This window comes from Brachyhypopomus gauderio, chromosome 7, assembly GCF_052324685.1.
Source record: "Brachyhypopomus gauderio isolate BG-103 chromosome 7, BGAUD_0.2, whole genome shotgun sequence".
Classification (NCBI taxonomy): Eukaryota; Metazoa; Chordata; class Actinopteri; order Gymnotiformes; family Hypopomidae; genus Brachyhypopomus; species Brachyhypopomus gauderio.
In genome coordinates, this window is record NC_135217.1 from 32,634,573 (window position 1) to 32,651,121 (window position 16,549).

Here is a 16,549-nt window from a genome sequence, read left to right on the forward strand (position 1 = left end):
TGGAAATGCATTCAAACTTCTTTACAGCAGCAATTGGTTCCTTCTTGCAATTAAATTGACATATGAGAGGGAGGGGCTCGTTTGATCTGATACGTTTTCTGCTCCAGAAAGGGGCAACCGTAGCGTTGTCATGAAGGGCCTCAGAATGCATGATGGTCCTGCGTTAGGACGGCGAAGATGATTGGTTAGCTCCGCCTCCAGGCATCCAGCTACGAGTGCTCACGTGTCCCTGGTGGTCCCTCCCAGGCGGGACATCGTGTCAGGAGAGTCCCCTGCTCCACCGCCGACGTCCCCGCCCCCCCCGCCTTCAAGAGGTTCTTCATGCTTCCACAAAAAAAAGGCTTTTCCTCCACAGCAAGAGGCTGGACTCCCACATCCGCTTGGTGCTGTGTGCTGCTCTGGCAGGTGGAGCAGGATCGATGCAGCAGGGTGAGGAGGGGGTGGAGGGGGTGGAGAAGGTGGAGGGAGGGGGGGGGCGCAGATGTCCTGCCGCGTGCACACACCTGCATGACGGGAGGCTTCATCGATCCGGGCTGCCATCTGCCCCCGGAACGCCTCGGTGTGCACGACTCACTCACCCCCCCATACCTGTCTCCTTTGTTCAATGATTACTAGCAGGGTGAGCTCACAGGTCAGCAGAGAGCCCCACCCCCTCACCCTCTTCATTAAACCCCGCCCCTTCTGAACCGCCCTCCTGGATTTATCAACGCGTCCCGCCCAAAACGTTGGCGGCACGGCGGATCCATTCCGCTAGCGCTCACACAGCGGTGGAAGAGGTGCTGTCTTCAGTGCTCCTGTTACGTAGCGCGGGGCCTCCGAGCGCAAATCGATGCGGAACCAAACAGCTCTGCAGGGGCAGGTGGAGGGGGAGCTCTGCCCCTGTCCTGCGCTACACAACCCGCCCGCCGGGGCTTCCGAAAGGAAAACAAACAAATAAACGGCCCGGATAAGACTGGATCGCTCCCAACAGCAGCCCAGAAGGAGCAAACACCACTTCTCTTTACTCACAACTCACGCACCGTCACCACAGCCAGGAGACTAAAGTTGAGGAAACTCCAAAGCTTGCAGCCTCCTGGGAGTCCTGTGCCGCGGCCAGCCCTGCCGCACGCAGGCAGCCGAGCGGGTGAGGCCCCGAGGATCCGGCTCTAGCAGCACCGGCGGGTCCGTCGTCCGGCGTCGGTGCCGGTCCGGTCCTTCAGTGTCGCCGTGCACTCGCACGGTCTGCAGCCCTGACACCCCCTCCCAGCCGCACGCAACAGCTGCTCAATAGGCACAAAGGTCTCCATGGCAACAGGGAATCCTCCACCACCAGCCCCTCCCACCACACTCTCTGATCGGCATTGAGCGCCACACGTTTCAGGGAAAAAAGAAAGAAAGAGGGCCCCTCCTACCAACCTTGTGAATAAAGTCCCACCTCCCTCACTGGCTGGGTCCTCCGTGCTATCCCATGATTCCTGTACTCCCATTTGCTGAACACTTTGAACTCAAAAATACCAGGAGACGGGAGGGGGGCGGAGCTGGGGAAACGGGAGGGGGCGGGGCGGGGCTGGATTGAGGGTTGGTTGATCAATGACAAATATGTGACTATTACTTACTGTCTTCTGCTACTCTCTAATCTTTCTCTCACTCCTAATCTGCCTGTGCCATCACCTCCTGTGCTCACATCTCCATCTTGAGAAACTTTCACAGCTTTATATGAGCCGAAGACTAAATGCACAGTACACGCACCAATCAGCAGAGTACATGGAGGCCCTGTATTCATGGGACATAATGGCTATTAAATCTGCTCGTTAGCTCGCTGGTACTCACTCACACAAACTAACACAATGTCCACAGCCGGGACAGCGCCATGTCACCGTGCGCGGGACACCGTGACCCACCTGTACCTGCCCCACCTGTATCTGCCCCACCTGTATCTGCCCCACCTGTACCTGCCCCACCTGTATCTGCCACACCTGTACCTGCCCCACCTGTACCTGCCCCACCTGTATCTGCCCCACCTGTACCTGCCCCACCTGTACCTGCCCCACCTGTATCTGCCCCACCTGTACCTGCCCCACCTGTACCTGCCCCACCTGTACCTGCCCCACCTGTATCTGCCCCGTCCGGACGGCTATAGGGTCCTCCAGCAGGGGACGCTGTAACATCGGGCCCATGTGCTGTGGCGAGGAGGGGCGAGGGTGGGCCCAGGGGGGTGGGGAGGGGTGAGGGGGGGTGATGGGGGTGAGGCGGAGCACGGGTGCGCCCAGGGGGGTGGGGAGGGGTGAGGGGGGGCGCGGGTGGGCCCAGGAGGGTGAGGAGGGGTGAGGAAGGGTGTGGGGGGTGAGGGGGGGGGGGGGGGGGGGTGAGGGGGGAGCGGGTGGGCCCAGGGGGGTGAGGAGGGGTGAGGAAGGGCGTGGGGGGTGGGGGGGGGGAGCAGGTGGGCCCAGGGGGGTGAGGAGGGGTGAGGAGGGGCGAGGGTGCGCCCAGGGGGGTGGGGAGGGGTGAGGGGGGGTGATGGGGGTGAGGCGGAGCACGGGTGCGCCCAGGGGGGTGGGGAGGGGTGAGGGGGGGCGTGGGGGGTGAGGGGGGGGGTGAGGGGGGAGCGGGTGGGCCCAGGGGGCTGCACCACGTTAGCGGGGGGCTGGAGCGTGACGCCTGCTTTGTCAGCCATGAAAGCGAGTGTGCGTGAGCGTTTCACAGTCGACGTAGTGCCAGCGTGATGTTCCCCACCCTGGCAGAGCGGAGCAAACGAGCGGCTGCTGTGAGGAACGGACACGTCGATACACAAACCGTTCTGCACTTGTGTTTGGAGACGCAAGCAAGATTAGACAAACAGCAAATCATTTCCACAGCAATTCCATAGCAACTGTTCTATTCAATAAAGAGGAAAGTACACATTCCTCCTTCAAAACCAGCGGCGTTAAGGTCAGCGAGTCTCTCGGCATGATGGTACTGTATGATAGGAAGGACGGTCCCCTGCCATGACGTGGAAGATGGTGGCTGTGAGCTGGAGTCAGTACTGTGATGGCAGGTCCACTTACACTCCCCAGGGATGATGGGTGTCGGTGTCACAGGATGAACCTTCCTGACGACCCCGTGAGACAATGGCCACATTTTCTGCATGGTTGAATGAACCTTTGAATCTCTCAGGTGTCACCACTACTGCCCACACACACACACACACACACACACACACACAAACTGGTCTCAATATAACTCATTCTCTCTCTCTCTCTCTCTCTCTCTCTCTCTCTCTCTCTCTCTCTCTCACACACACACACACACACACACACACACACACACACACACACACAGACACACACAACCTTCTGTCTCTCTCCAGGCAGCCACAGCTTAACTCCCTCAGCTCCCTCTTTTAATCCAACATTGTAGAGCTAAAGACTGGAAAACTGTGGGCTACAGGTTTTTTTTGTCGTTTTCTTCCCCCATCCCATCCCCATTTTGGTCCTATGTGCACCGTGTTCTCGCTTTGAATTATGCCCAGAAAGGTAGGGTGTCTGGGTAACCGGATGGCACTTCAGGGAGCCACCATTTGGGTTTTACAGCGAAGGAGTTTATTTTCTGGTCCCTTTCGTGTTAGCCGGCTAATAAAACAGGCCTAAGGGTTATGAGCAGGCCAGTGCCAAGGAGGTTTAGAGAGAAAGGGAGCCTCGTATATTGTCTTGGAGGATATTTTACTCATCATTTATTACGATTCGTATGAAAAAGTGGCTGTGCAAAAAAGTACAGGCCTCAGCATAGCCTAAAACTAGCTAACGTGCTAGTAACAGGCTAATGTCAAAACACAAAAGGTCCCAGAGCAGGGGATGAGGGCTCTTCCTTGAGGCCAGCAAGAGGGGTATTCATCATCATCTTCTGAAGTTGTGAGAATAAACAAATCGTTTTGTTCTGGTGGGAACGTTCATTACTCTGAGGTGTTTAGGTGCATCTGGATGTCAGGTTATGTAAGGAAGGTGTAGGGATGGGATGTGAAATGTGTGTCCTGCAATAGGAGCAACACACCAACATGGGAACTCCACGGGAACTCCACGGGAACATGTGTGATTTCCCAGGAAGGGGGCAGGGAATACTGATGAGAAGACCTGCCATACGGTTTCCAACTGCAGCATCTGTAGCCAACGCCAGTAGACACACACACAAGGTTGAGCTTATAAAGCAGCTCTGAGAATATACACATTTAAACAGGGAAATCCAACGAATGACCTGCAGTGGTGATCTCAGAACTGCAGATGCTAAGCGTTCCCTCAGATGTTAAAACTAAACTTATTGTATACTGTAATACTGTATTCTTTAAAGGTCTTGTGAAAAATAGATCAAAGATGGTGTCTTGAATTTCTGTTCCAGCTATTTTAAGACTGTCACTTCAACCGTGCTGTTTTTTACTTTTGAAGTGGGATGCACACAGCTGAAGACAGTCGCAACACGGAGAGGCATTCACTTCTTGAGCCGGTTGTTGTGAGTCGGGGGAGAAAGTGGAATAAGCTTCATCTATATTCTATGATGGATGGCCTAATTAAGTCAGTTCAAACGCAAGGCCTCAGCCCTTTTACCTGGGCTTCAAGATTTAAGATCAGACTGGATATCCTCCTGAGAGCCAGACTATGTTTTGTGCATTTTGAGTTTCTCCTTGCTTTGTAACTAGTAGTTCCTGATAATTATGGAATCTAGGCAGCATGTTTGAGCAGGGACCAGCATGTGCGGGGACCGATGTCCTTGTATGATACTGGGTTTATTTTTACATAATATTCTAGTGTCCCCAGCAGGTGCAGAGCTTGCATTTTTTGTATATGAGTGCAGGATTTAAAGGCTATATACAGTCTACAAATACTGGATATTGTCAACGCTAACCAAATAGATAGATACATAGATCTGTAAATGTAACCCCAGTACAAAAAGGTACAGCAAATATCTCCGTAAAACTATTGCTACTTTGCAAAAAGTAATAACAACGGTATTTGAACTTTAAAGTGTTTATTGGTTGAACACCAAAATGATATAATGTGTTTAACGCGATAACAAGCAGTTGGATGTGTTAAATGCATCAGACGTATTCCGATTAACTCCAGAAATGCGTGGCATGTTTCCATGGGAACGTCTAGCCTACACAGAGCGGTTGAGTCTTTGGAAGCAGCACATTCGAAGCTGTTTGAACTTTTGGTGAGCAAAGTAGAAATGTAAATGAGAAAGAAAATGTGTATGATGTATTAGATATCTCCATCTCCCCCTCTCTCTTCCAGAAAAGAAAGAAAGCACACTAGCCTCTTTCCAGCAGAGAAGACATCTCTCAAAATAACATTAACGTAGACTTCATGCGTGGCAGGGCCACAACTGCGTCTGTCCCTCAGGAGAGAGACGAGGGCTGTCCTCCCGCTCTCTGAAAACACAAACGCATCTTGAGGTGAAAACGGTGACACATCACCCTATCGGGTTTTGACTCGGAACACCTTGGCTTCAGGTAGAAACAGCAAACTACCACCACCAAAAAAAGAAAAGGAAGAAGAAAATAAATAAAAAAGAGGTCAGGCCCTTACAAGTTTAGATTGGGAGCTCAGTAGAAATATCACCTCGAAATGTCACCGGCTAAATGCCACCCCGCCTCAGAGCGGTTTGCCACAGGAGCGAGTGAGTGAGTGGATAACTTTTAAACTCCCGAGTCGTGCAACAGAAACTCGTTCGCCCTGTCACTGGGAGATCGTGAGCTCGGGCCCAGCGATGCCACAGCCATCTGTGACAGGAAGCTAGAGGGAGCAAACCTGGCTGTCTGCACAAGCAGGGGCTCAACTTCATGCATAAGAAGCCGGTGGCTAGTACTCGGAAAGATGTGATTGGCTGCATGTGTCTGGGAGGGAGCATGTGACAGCCCTCGCCCTCTCTGGTTGGCAGTTGTAGAGTGACAGATGAGAAGTACCTGAAGGGAGGGAACTGGCTATGACTAAAATAGTGGGGAAGCAGTTGATGCGTGGATGGCCAACTTCACCACGACCTGTGTCTGTGGGAGCCATGAATCTTCGTTGTTGGATACCCGCCATCGTGTCATTATAAAACATAATTTCAAGGGCAGAATCTTGGATCGATGAAAGGATGACAGATCTGTGAAACCAGCAGGAGTCCGCCGGCGATGCAAAGATCAGGCCGTCCGGCCAACACGGGCAATAGGAGCAGTTAGATAACGTGGTGGTTATGTGAACGTTTAGTCAGAAGAGCTACACACAACCTTGAGACTATGTGATGGCCTTTTTTCCATTCTCCTTCCTGGAAGTTCAAGCGAATACAGCAGTGTAATGAAGGCTTTCACACAAGCAATTGAGCCCCAACGTGATCTGAAAGGAGACCTTAGGAATACTGCAGTCTGATAGTATATTGCAGTTTTCAGGGCAGTAAAAACCATAGGGATGTTAACAGAATGTGGCATGATACATCCTGACACTGTGTGACAAACCTCTCATCACCGAAAGCCAGGATTGAATTGGTTCCACTCCGGTCTCAATATAACTCTCTCTCTCTCTCTCTCTCTCTCTCTCTCACACACACACACACACACACACACACTTCTCTGACACCTTAAATGCGTTGTCTCTTATTAAGATCACCCGGTCTCGCGGCACAACTGCTAGGCCACGCGTCAGGCAAAGGGATGCCACGTCGAAAGAACAAACACCACTGTGAGAAATGCACAGGCTGTCGTCTCGTTTATGCACACTCCCGCACCGCGGAACATACGCCTGGGCCGTCTCCTTACTCATAACCCTGCGAGTCTTCTCTGAGACATGGAGACTGGGAATTAACTAACAAGGAACACGTTTGTTCTAGATCAAAAGGGCCCACCTGCTGGTAAGAGTGAGTGAAATGTGGAGTAAGTAAGGGAGGCGTGAGCAATCGGTTAAATACGCAACACCGTCGTGCAAAGCGAGTATTTTTTAGCACAGGTGATCTATTTAACACTGAACAGTGTTATGGCTACCATAAAAGTTACGACCTAATACAAGTGGTGAGCTCGTATAAATGCCGTCATACTGTCTATTAACAAATGTTAAGTGAACCTTTAGATACGTTTCTGTAATTTACAAAAGAGCACACAAATGTAATATGTTTATTTGTTATTAACTTTGGCATAACTAATATTTTTTATCAATCTCCAACATTGTCGGGGAATTTGCCACTGCAGTATGATTAGATTTATGATTACAAATGCATAATGGAAGATCCTGAAAATGTTGAGCTGTGATTGTGGTGCTTTTAACCACAAATCCCAAAACCGTCTCTGAGAAGCCACGTGGAAGCCTAGCTATGTTGATATTTTAACGTATTTCAAAATAAAAATCTTATACGTCTTAAAATCATACTATTGTCTCTGGCAAACAAACAGCTATTTGGTAAAAATCATTTCTAGCAACTGACAGATAGGAGGAATAATGCCTAACTGTTGCAAATGAAGCGTAATGCACCTACATTAGGGCCACAGCGTGATGCACTGCATTTCAAACAGATAAAAAAAACACGCTTGCTTTATCGCTATAAAAAATTACCCACGTAACGAGATACGCCGCTTTTGTCTACTGTAATGTTATCGACGACATTAGTGGTCATGGAGAGCCCAGAGTTTTGGCATCTCATTAGAGGCTGTTGCGGTGCATTAGATACTGAAGCTCCCTCCCCCCAACACACAGGAACGGAAGACGTCGGGATTAAATCTTCAAAAGACACATACGGATCTAACAAGAGGCATACGTTCGGCTGGGGAGATGATATTGGCTTCCAACTGTTCGGTCTCATTTAAGCCCAACCTAGCACACCAAGGACCAAATTACTGCCATGCATCGTGGCATTCTTAATCAGGGCCCTGCAGAAAGCTTGTGGGAGAACATCGGAGCAGTTCTCCATCAGGAACATTCCCCACCGTTAATATCCGCTAACTCCCGACCCATGCAGGGTGCGCGTTCAATTATGCAACAAACACACACAACTGCAAGGTTTATGGTTGATCGAGGGCTGAAGACTAGTCACATTAACAATATGAATATTCTTTAAAAATAATGAAGTCTGTAGAAGCCGGAAATAATTGCAGTGTTTCTTGAAAGTTTGTGAACTCCTTGAATAGTTTAGATTTTTCTGTTGTTTTCTGTTACCATGATTCTCTTGTGCCATGTTTGGAGAAAAGTCAACATTGCATATAAAGAGAAGAACCTCCTCCCAATAATGAAGTATGGTGGTGGAAATGTGAAGTTCTGGACCTGTTTTTCTGCCTCTAGACCTGGACGACTCTATATTATCCAGGGAACCATCAATTCTCAGGACCATCAAAAAGTTCTTGACCAGAATCTCCTGCCATCAGTCAGGGAGTTGAAGCTGGGACAGAAATGGATTATGCAACAACCTTCCAGAAAAACTACCAAGGAATGACTTAAGAGAAAGAAGATTGGCCCAGTCAAAGTTCAGACCTGAATCCAGTAGAAATGCAGTGGCGAGATGTGAAGTGGATGATACATGTCAGATGTTCCTCCAACATCTCACCTGGAGTTCTGAAAGGAGGGGAGGGCAAAAAAGCCCTTTTGGGTACAGAAGACATTTGGCTACAGAATGAGGAGCCACAAGCTGATAAACTAAATGAGTTCAAATACTTTTGCACTTCAGTTTTTAGAGACAAATGACCTTTGCTGAATAAATAATGAAAATATGTCCCTTTTACAAATTGAGATTTGGATGTTAATAAGTTGTTTTAGAAAACAAAGACCATGTTAGGGCGGTTCACATTCTTTCAAGCAGCACTATATGAACATGTGGTAGTTATGCACGGCTAAAGCATTGTCAAAAATATACCCCAAAAGGGATTTCAACACTAAGAGGAAATATCAGCATTAAAATGTTCCATCTACAACATATTCACCCTTTTGAAACAAAGTGAAAAACTTTCACTGCGAGTGAAAACAACAAGTCTTAGATTAAGGGAAATATTCAGCAAGCTTTTCCCTTCCACAACGTGCAGTATGATGTACTCTGATTAACAGGAAGGTTCTGTGAACTGTGAACTTCATGAAAACTTAATTAAAATAAATGACGCTACGCACCTTAACGAGGCTAAAATTAGCAGCAGTGATGCTCTAACCACTGTTGGAACCAGACCTACTGTTGGGGTCTGTGTATGAACACACACTGTAATGGTAATCTGCACTTTGACGGCATGACCACTGTTTCATTTCAAATCCAATGAGCTGGAGTGCTGAGCCAAAACAACTCAAAGTGTGTGTCTGTCTTATTTCATCAGGGCTGAGCTGTGGATAAAGAACGCCACCCTAAATCCTTAAAGAGATCATCATCATTTTGCTTTCAAGATGTTCTTTTATGTTTGACTTTGAAAACCATAAAAAACCACTGCACCTCAGAGCTGAGACCACTGCACCTCAGAGATGAGACCACTGCATCTCAGAGATGAGACCACCGCACCTCAGAGCTGAGACCACCGCACCTCAGAGCTGAGACCACTGCACCTCAGTCTCACATCAAAAGCCCCCAGTGATTTCCATATTATTTTTTACAGCTTCACAGAGCAGGCAGTGTAAATGCTTTTGAAAGATCTTTCTCTTCCCCTTCATCCCTCATTGGGGACGTCTCTCTGTGTTGGGCCCCAGCACGGAGCACCCCAACACGGCTGCCCCAACACGGCTGCCCCAACACGGCTGCCCCAACACGGCTGCCCCAGTATGGGGAGCGTGCTGCGGCTATTGATGCCAGTGGCAGTCAGTGGGTCAGTGGTAGCTGTGTGTGTGTATGTGTATGTGTGTGTGTCTGTGCGTATGTGTGTGTGAGAGTGTGAGTGTGTGTGTGTGTGAGTGTGAGAGAGAGAGTGTGCGTGTGTGTGTGTCCATGTTTCTGCACAGTTGTTTTAAGCAGGTCTTTGTAAATCAGAACTGTACGCAAGTATATTTCCTGTGCTCTTGTATATAAGGTGCATGACACAAAGCAGCCTCGGTAATCACTAGTGCTGCTGATTCAGGTTCATTATCTTGATGTGTAGCTTTCAATAACCTTTATCCTCCTGCACACTCTGCACCAGCTGTGTGTGTGTGTGTGTGTGGGGGGGGGGGGGGGGGTTAGGAGGTAGAGGAACACTGTTTAAGATGCAGTTTGTACAACAGATTTGTCAACTGACAGAGGTGGGACGGCACACACGCACACACACACACACACACACACACACACACACACACACACACACACACACACACACACACACACACACACCCTTCAGGACCCTGGGCAGCTGGTGGCAGACATCACACTCTGACAGGGGCTCTCTATCTCTTTGACACCAAGCGGACTGCACTCCTCACGCAGGCTGGTTCTACATCAGGGGGACGAGGCTGATCGGTTCTGCCCCTGGACAAGTGGACCCGTCACTCCCAGAGCCCAGCTGAGACTCACAGGCCAAGAAGCAAGTGGAATATTCAGCATTCCTCCATAGCTTTTGCTTTCTAAGCTATTCCAGGATAAAGAAGTGCCTGGAACATTGGAACATTGTTCACAGGTGATTAAATGCTTATGAAATTGAATGTGCTTCTCAAATGATGTCTCGGATGCTCGATGTCCTGGTTGCACTGCACTGGATGGTGTGAGTAGCATTTTGTAGCTTAGATCCAATCAGAAATGTAGTACTTTATGTACCTGGTGGGGGGTTGGGTCTAATGGGACGATCTTATTGGGTCCCCTAGTTACCAAGCAGAACAGCTCCAGAACACAGCCCAAAAATGCCTCCTCCGGGCCTGCCGTTTCCAGTACTTCCTCTTCCTCTCTCACACTCTTCCTCTCTCCCTCCCTCCCCTCAATTTCCGTGTCTCTCTCGTTAGCAACCCTCAGCGGTGACGTCATGTAGCGCTGCCAGCAAGCCTCGACATCAAAGTGTGCAACAAAGCCCCACGTTCTGGGTACAAAAGTGTCCATTACGCAGCGCCAGTCCACGGCTGCAATCAGACATCCCCTCTAGTCACAAAAGGGCTTCGTCTTATGTGCAGAAATGGAGACGTGTGGATAAACCGCGCCGAGACCAGCGCGTGAATATCACACGTTGGACTGCTCAATTCAAACTATGAACTGGGCGTGGCCAAGAATCACCTTTAAAAACCCCCTGTAGATGCCCTGCAAACCCCCTGTAGATGCCCTGCAAACCCCCTGTAGATGCCCTGCAAACCCCCTGTAGATGCCCTGCAAACCCCCTGTAGATGCCCTGCAAACCCCCTGTAGATGCCCTGCAAACCTCCTGTAGATGCCCTGCAAACCCCCTGTAGATGCCCTGCAAACCCCCTGTAGATGCCCTGCAAACCCCCTGTAGATGCCCTGCAAACCCCCTGTAGATGCCCTGCAAACCCCCTGTAGATGCCCTGGTGGGGTCTGCAAGTGTGCTTGGACGTTCTGCTGCTCTCATGTGTATTTGGGGGGGTCGACAGTGATGGCTAATCAGTGCCGCTCATTCCTCAAGCAGTACAGCCTGAGCCCGTGGGCACCGCACGTCAGTCAGGTGGAGCGGATGGAGGTCTGTCCGGGTCTGTCCGGGTCTGCGCCAGCTCTGCGGTGACTGGCGTGTTTCTCTTTAGTGTGCTTTGATGAAACATCCATGTCAAGTGGGAGCCTCGGGTCCGGGATTAAGAGACCTCAGTCAGCAGGATCCTCTCAGAATGAGTCCTCACACCCACCACAGGGATCTCTCAAGCTCACGGTGACAGGCAAATACCGCAAATACCAAAAGCGGGGTCAGCTTGTTGACATCAAATCTCATTAATTTTCCACTTCTTAGGGAAATGTCTCAGCTTGCCTGAGGAATCGAAAATGTCCAGACACGATTAAAACTGGGAATGCGCGCACATTAACACACAACCCAAATCTACGAGATGAAAAGCTCCCTACAGCTTGTAGTTCTAGCATCTCACGCTGGGCCTTACCAGAACGCCAACTTAACACCCCAGCTTCTGCCAGCATGTCCTTCAGCTGGTACCGGTACTGTTCACACAAGCCAAGTATAGAGACATATACGATTTTGAACTACGTGTATGTGAAACAACACCCAGAATGGCTGTGTGGATCTGTGGACGAGTTATAGACTCCATAGATGAGTAATAGACCCCAAATCCCAAATTACCACACATTACCAAGACAAAGTGCCTCAGTCACCCTCTGCAAGTCCTGCATCATTGAGATGATTTCTGTGGAGTTTCTCAAAGGCAGGCGGAAGCAAACAGTCAAATGTTGTTCTTGCTTGGAAGGTCAGGAGAACGTTTGTTTGACGTCTGGGGGCTGAATGGCAGAAAGCGAAGAAGTGAGCAAAATGATCATAAAAAGGAGACCCATTCACATTGTCATCACAGAAAGACAAAAACGGAAATCTTTAAAATGTCAGCCTACTTTAAGACCAGGTTCTTTTTTTATACTGTAATGGTTGCAATTGACACGACATTTTACAGTTCTTGGAGCAAATACAATGCCGTATTGAATCCTTTCAGTGTTAACAGCTTTTAGAATTGATCCGGTTGGCTGTGTTGAGGCAACAAGTTGTTAGGCCCAAATCAGATTTGGTTTTCTTCTGTAGCTGATCTTATTTGGAGGGTAGATGTCAACATAGGATGCTTTGCAGACATGACTGTTCTGGTATGTCAAATAAAGATCAGGTTCAGAATTTTGTGGAGATTTTGCAGATCTCAGAAGCTGCTCGCGTAAACAGAGGCCCATTTCACCAAGACCGCGTACTTGCAATATCTCACATCTGAAACTGAGGTGGGTAATAGTGAGAGATTTCCTGTCGTCGTTTAGCTCCAGAAATACTGCCTGTATCTTTAACACAAATGGGCAGAACTGGAAAACGTTCAAAAGGCCGGTGGCTGACATTCTTTGCTCTGGACAGGCAACCGGCGGGTGTAGAGATTTGCGGAAATGTAGTCCGAGATCTCAGCCCTGTTCTGGGCAGCGGGCAGGGATCAGGGATGCAGCTGGAGTGATGACCCAGATGGCACTGGACCGAACACGAACAGCACGTCTGGCAGAAGCAACCCAAGCCTGTCAACGCTAGAATACTGGGAGCAGGACTGGGAGGAGACACACACACACACACACACACACACACACACACACACACACACACACACACTCAACCATAGACACATGTGAAAGGAGTAGTACAAGGTGAAAGGTTAATTCACGTGACCCTGTGAGCAGAGCAGCTCATATTCCTGCCATCTGCTCCGTGTTCTCTAGTCTTTGCAAAACTACATATCAGCACATTTGAAAAAACAAAGAGAGAGACCCAAATGGGACCATGAACTCACTCTCAACATCAATGAAACGTGTTGCACTGATGGTAATTACGCTCTGCATTTACACATAGAAATCCTCCATCTAGCCTCTCCGCAAATAAAACAAAAAATATATATCAAGGTCTAACAATATAGACATTTGTATATTTTTTCTAATGGTTCGTCTGGGCCTGGAGCTGCAAGCAGGCACAGAACTGCTACCTAGAGCCATGGATGAGAACTCCACAAGCTATTCATCTACTCAAACATCTACTCATTGCTCTGTATACAAAGCAACTAAATCATCAGCCAAGATATGACACTAAATGTTTGTTGCACAGCAGAGCAGCCCCACCCAGCACACCTCCACCCAGAGCACCCCCACCCGGCACACCCCCACCCAGAGCACCCTCACCCGGCACACCCCCACCCAGACTGCATGCTAGCCTAGCCTCTACGCCTCTACTGCATCACATATATGAGTGACCAACCACAGGGCTTTAATCTGTTGTGGTTGTCCACTTATGTACAAACACGAACCTACGAACAACATAACAGAGACAGAAGAATCAGCTGATCCAACCTTGGTCGTTCATCATCACAACCATGAACGTAATGGAAGCCTTGCAGAAAACATCCTCACTCTCTACAACGAACAACGGGCCCTGTCGAGCACACGGGTCCAGACCATGTGTGCCCCATTTCAAAAGTTAATGTTTGAACCTGCATTGGTTCAATCTATACAAATGTGCAAGGCACAGTTAAAGCAAACATCTTATGTGGACCAAGTCTCCAGTTCCTCTGAGCACATGGAACAGAGCTCCTTCCTGTGAATACTGAACAGCTGAGTCACTCTCCTCTCCTGGAGTTAATTTGACGGTGTGATGGATTTTAATGAGACCAATTCTGATGTCTGTGTTTAAAATGGAAGGGGTTTAAATTAAGGTCAAGAAAAGTCCCCTTGGGTGACTGTGAAGAGACAAGCGTCCGGGTCCTGACTCACCTCTGCCCGGCTTGTTTAGCCCGGGAACCTGGCTGAGCTCCTAACGAACCTTTTCTACTGAGCGTTAAGGTCTACGCGCAGCGTTGTGCGTGGCCAACTCTACGCGGGCAGCAGGTTAAACACATTTCCTCACGGCACCAGAATGAAGGCGAGACATTGCGGTGTCTGCTCTGTGACCAGGTTGTGAATTAGCTACCTATAATGCCTCATTAGGGTCGGGAAGGAGGGGGAGGGAAGGTGGCACTGAAGTGGAAAATATCAGCCACCTTCAGGGGTGCCAAAGCCCTAATTGGAGATCTCCGCAGCTGGGAAGCTGTTTTGTTAGTACTATACCAACAGGAGCTTTTGGATAACGGTAGCTCACCCACAAACATCATAAACATTAGTGTGCCACGCTGTGTGTTAATAAGCCTTGGTCCTCAGCCCTGCTATGACCTCCGTGCTGATACTGTTAAACAAATGAAGTAATGACTTCCTGAAAGCCCAATAGGCACACATACTCCATTCAACCCTGTACTCACTCACACATTCAAATATATACGAATACACGAACATCATCTATATAGGGCCCTCGTGTGTAACGGACCAGCAGGCTGAAAGGCACAGCATCCTAACACTGTGAGATTAAACACCATAAAGAAAATGGTGCTTTCTAAATGCTTGATTTTGATAATGAATAGCACTGCAGTGCAAAGATTGGTGCATTTGTAAAGTAAATTGCCAGGCTAGCAACAAGCGTGCTATTAGCGCTGGATGGCTCGTTCCGAGCTGAGCAGGGTGGCTCGGCAAGAACAGAGGAGACGAATACGACACACTTGGTGTTAAACGAGTCACCACGAGAAGCCAGGAGGAGGCGAGGACCTGGTTCCAGCCCCGTCAATCAAGACCCACCCCTGTCAGTGCCCAGTTTAGACCCGGCGAGCAAAGCAGACTGGGAGAGGGAGCTCGTGAGTCCAAGGAGAGATCCAGAAGAAGACCCGGTGAAGCAAAAACAAAACCCTCAGAACCAGCCGGGGCGCAGAGTGGGTAGGCAGGCCCCTGGGGTTCAGTCAGAGAGAGTGTGGGAGACTAATCCCGTTCTTACCCCTACATCTAGTGAAACGGCCGCACTGGGACATCCCGTTCCACGGCATCCAACGCAAGGCGTGGTCTTTATATGCAGCAATCAGAGTGAACGCATTTGGAGTTTGTTTGGTGGCAAAAACAAACATCACCTATCGCTGAATGTTGTGCTTGTTAAATAATTTACAAAATGCATTAATCCACACATCAGTTTATTTATTTGTAAAAACCAAGCATGCATCTTAATAACGTAAAAAATAAAATAAAAAAAAAAACCTCAATTGCCATTTTAATATTTACAATTTGCTTTTGTACTACTCTCTGACTTATTAGTTTCCACAATCACATGCTTTTATTGTGCCGCCTTTGGTAACGGAGAGTGAATAAATTCATTTGAAAATAATATGAGCAAGTCTCCGTCCGTCCAAATTGATTTATTACCTTTGGGATCCACCAGTATATTGGCTTTGTATGAACCACTGGATTTTAAGGAGGGCAATTAGTGGCATTTTCTTCAGAGACCTGAAAGTCGGCAGCCAATCAAAAGGCAGCACAAGCTAATGAAGACGTGGGCAGCAGGAAGATGCAGTTCTGGTGCACTGGAGAGGGATTACGCACTCTAGGACACACCCACTCTTTAGGATACACCCACTCTCTAGGACACACCCACACTGTAGGACACACCCACACTCTGCACACTCTAGGACACACCCACACTCTAGGACACACCCACCCTCTTCAGCCGGCCCTTTGAAGGCCCCTGGCTCATGAGGCTGCCCGAGACTGCCCCCTTGAGTTGCACACAGTCAGTTGCGCACACAGGCAGATCGTACCGCGTGGCGAGGAGATGGCGAGAGTTTTTGGCGTGAGGAATGATCTGTTCAAAATCCCTCCCAGATGTTTACAGAGCACACCTCACCATTACTGCACTTCATCACATCCTCCATAATTCATTATACCTCATTAATATTCGCATACTATTGAATCTCAAATTATAGATTTACCATGCGAATTTTTTCATTTGACTTTGAACTCGAGCCCTTGACCAAAGACCACTACGTTCTCATCCGAGAGAGTACTGGTAAACACTCCTCCGTGTGTGTGTGTGTGTGTGTGTGTGTGTGTGTGTGCTCACAGAGCACATTTCAGAGGCAGTTTTCATCTGGTTCCATATCAGATTGCATTAAGGCCATATGTTATTCAGAGC

At 48.8% G+C, this 16,549-nt stretch overlaps 1 protein-coding gene across 3 annotated transcripts in view; it reads right to left on the minus strand.

Annotated features, from left to right (window-relative positions):
• The window catches only part of LOC143519673 (catenin delta-2-like), a 174,380-nt gene that overhangs the window by 119,989 nt on the left and 37,842 nt on the right, over nucleotides 1-16,549 (minus strand). Inside the window, exon 1 of one of the 3 annotated variants that reach the window (XM_077013348.1) lies at nucleotides 1,020-1,167. The exons of the other annotated variants lie outside the window; for them this stretch is intronic. The gene's annotated coding sequence lies outside the window, so the exon portion shown is untranslated. Of the gene's footprint in view, nucleotides 1-1,019; nucleotides 1,168-16,549 lie in introns of those variants that run through there. 3 annotated transcript variants of the gene reach the window in all.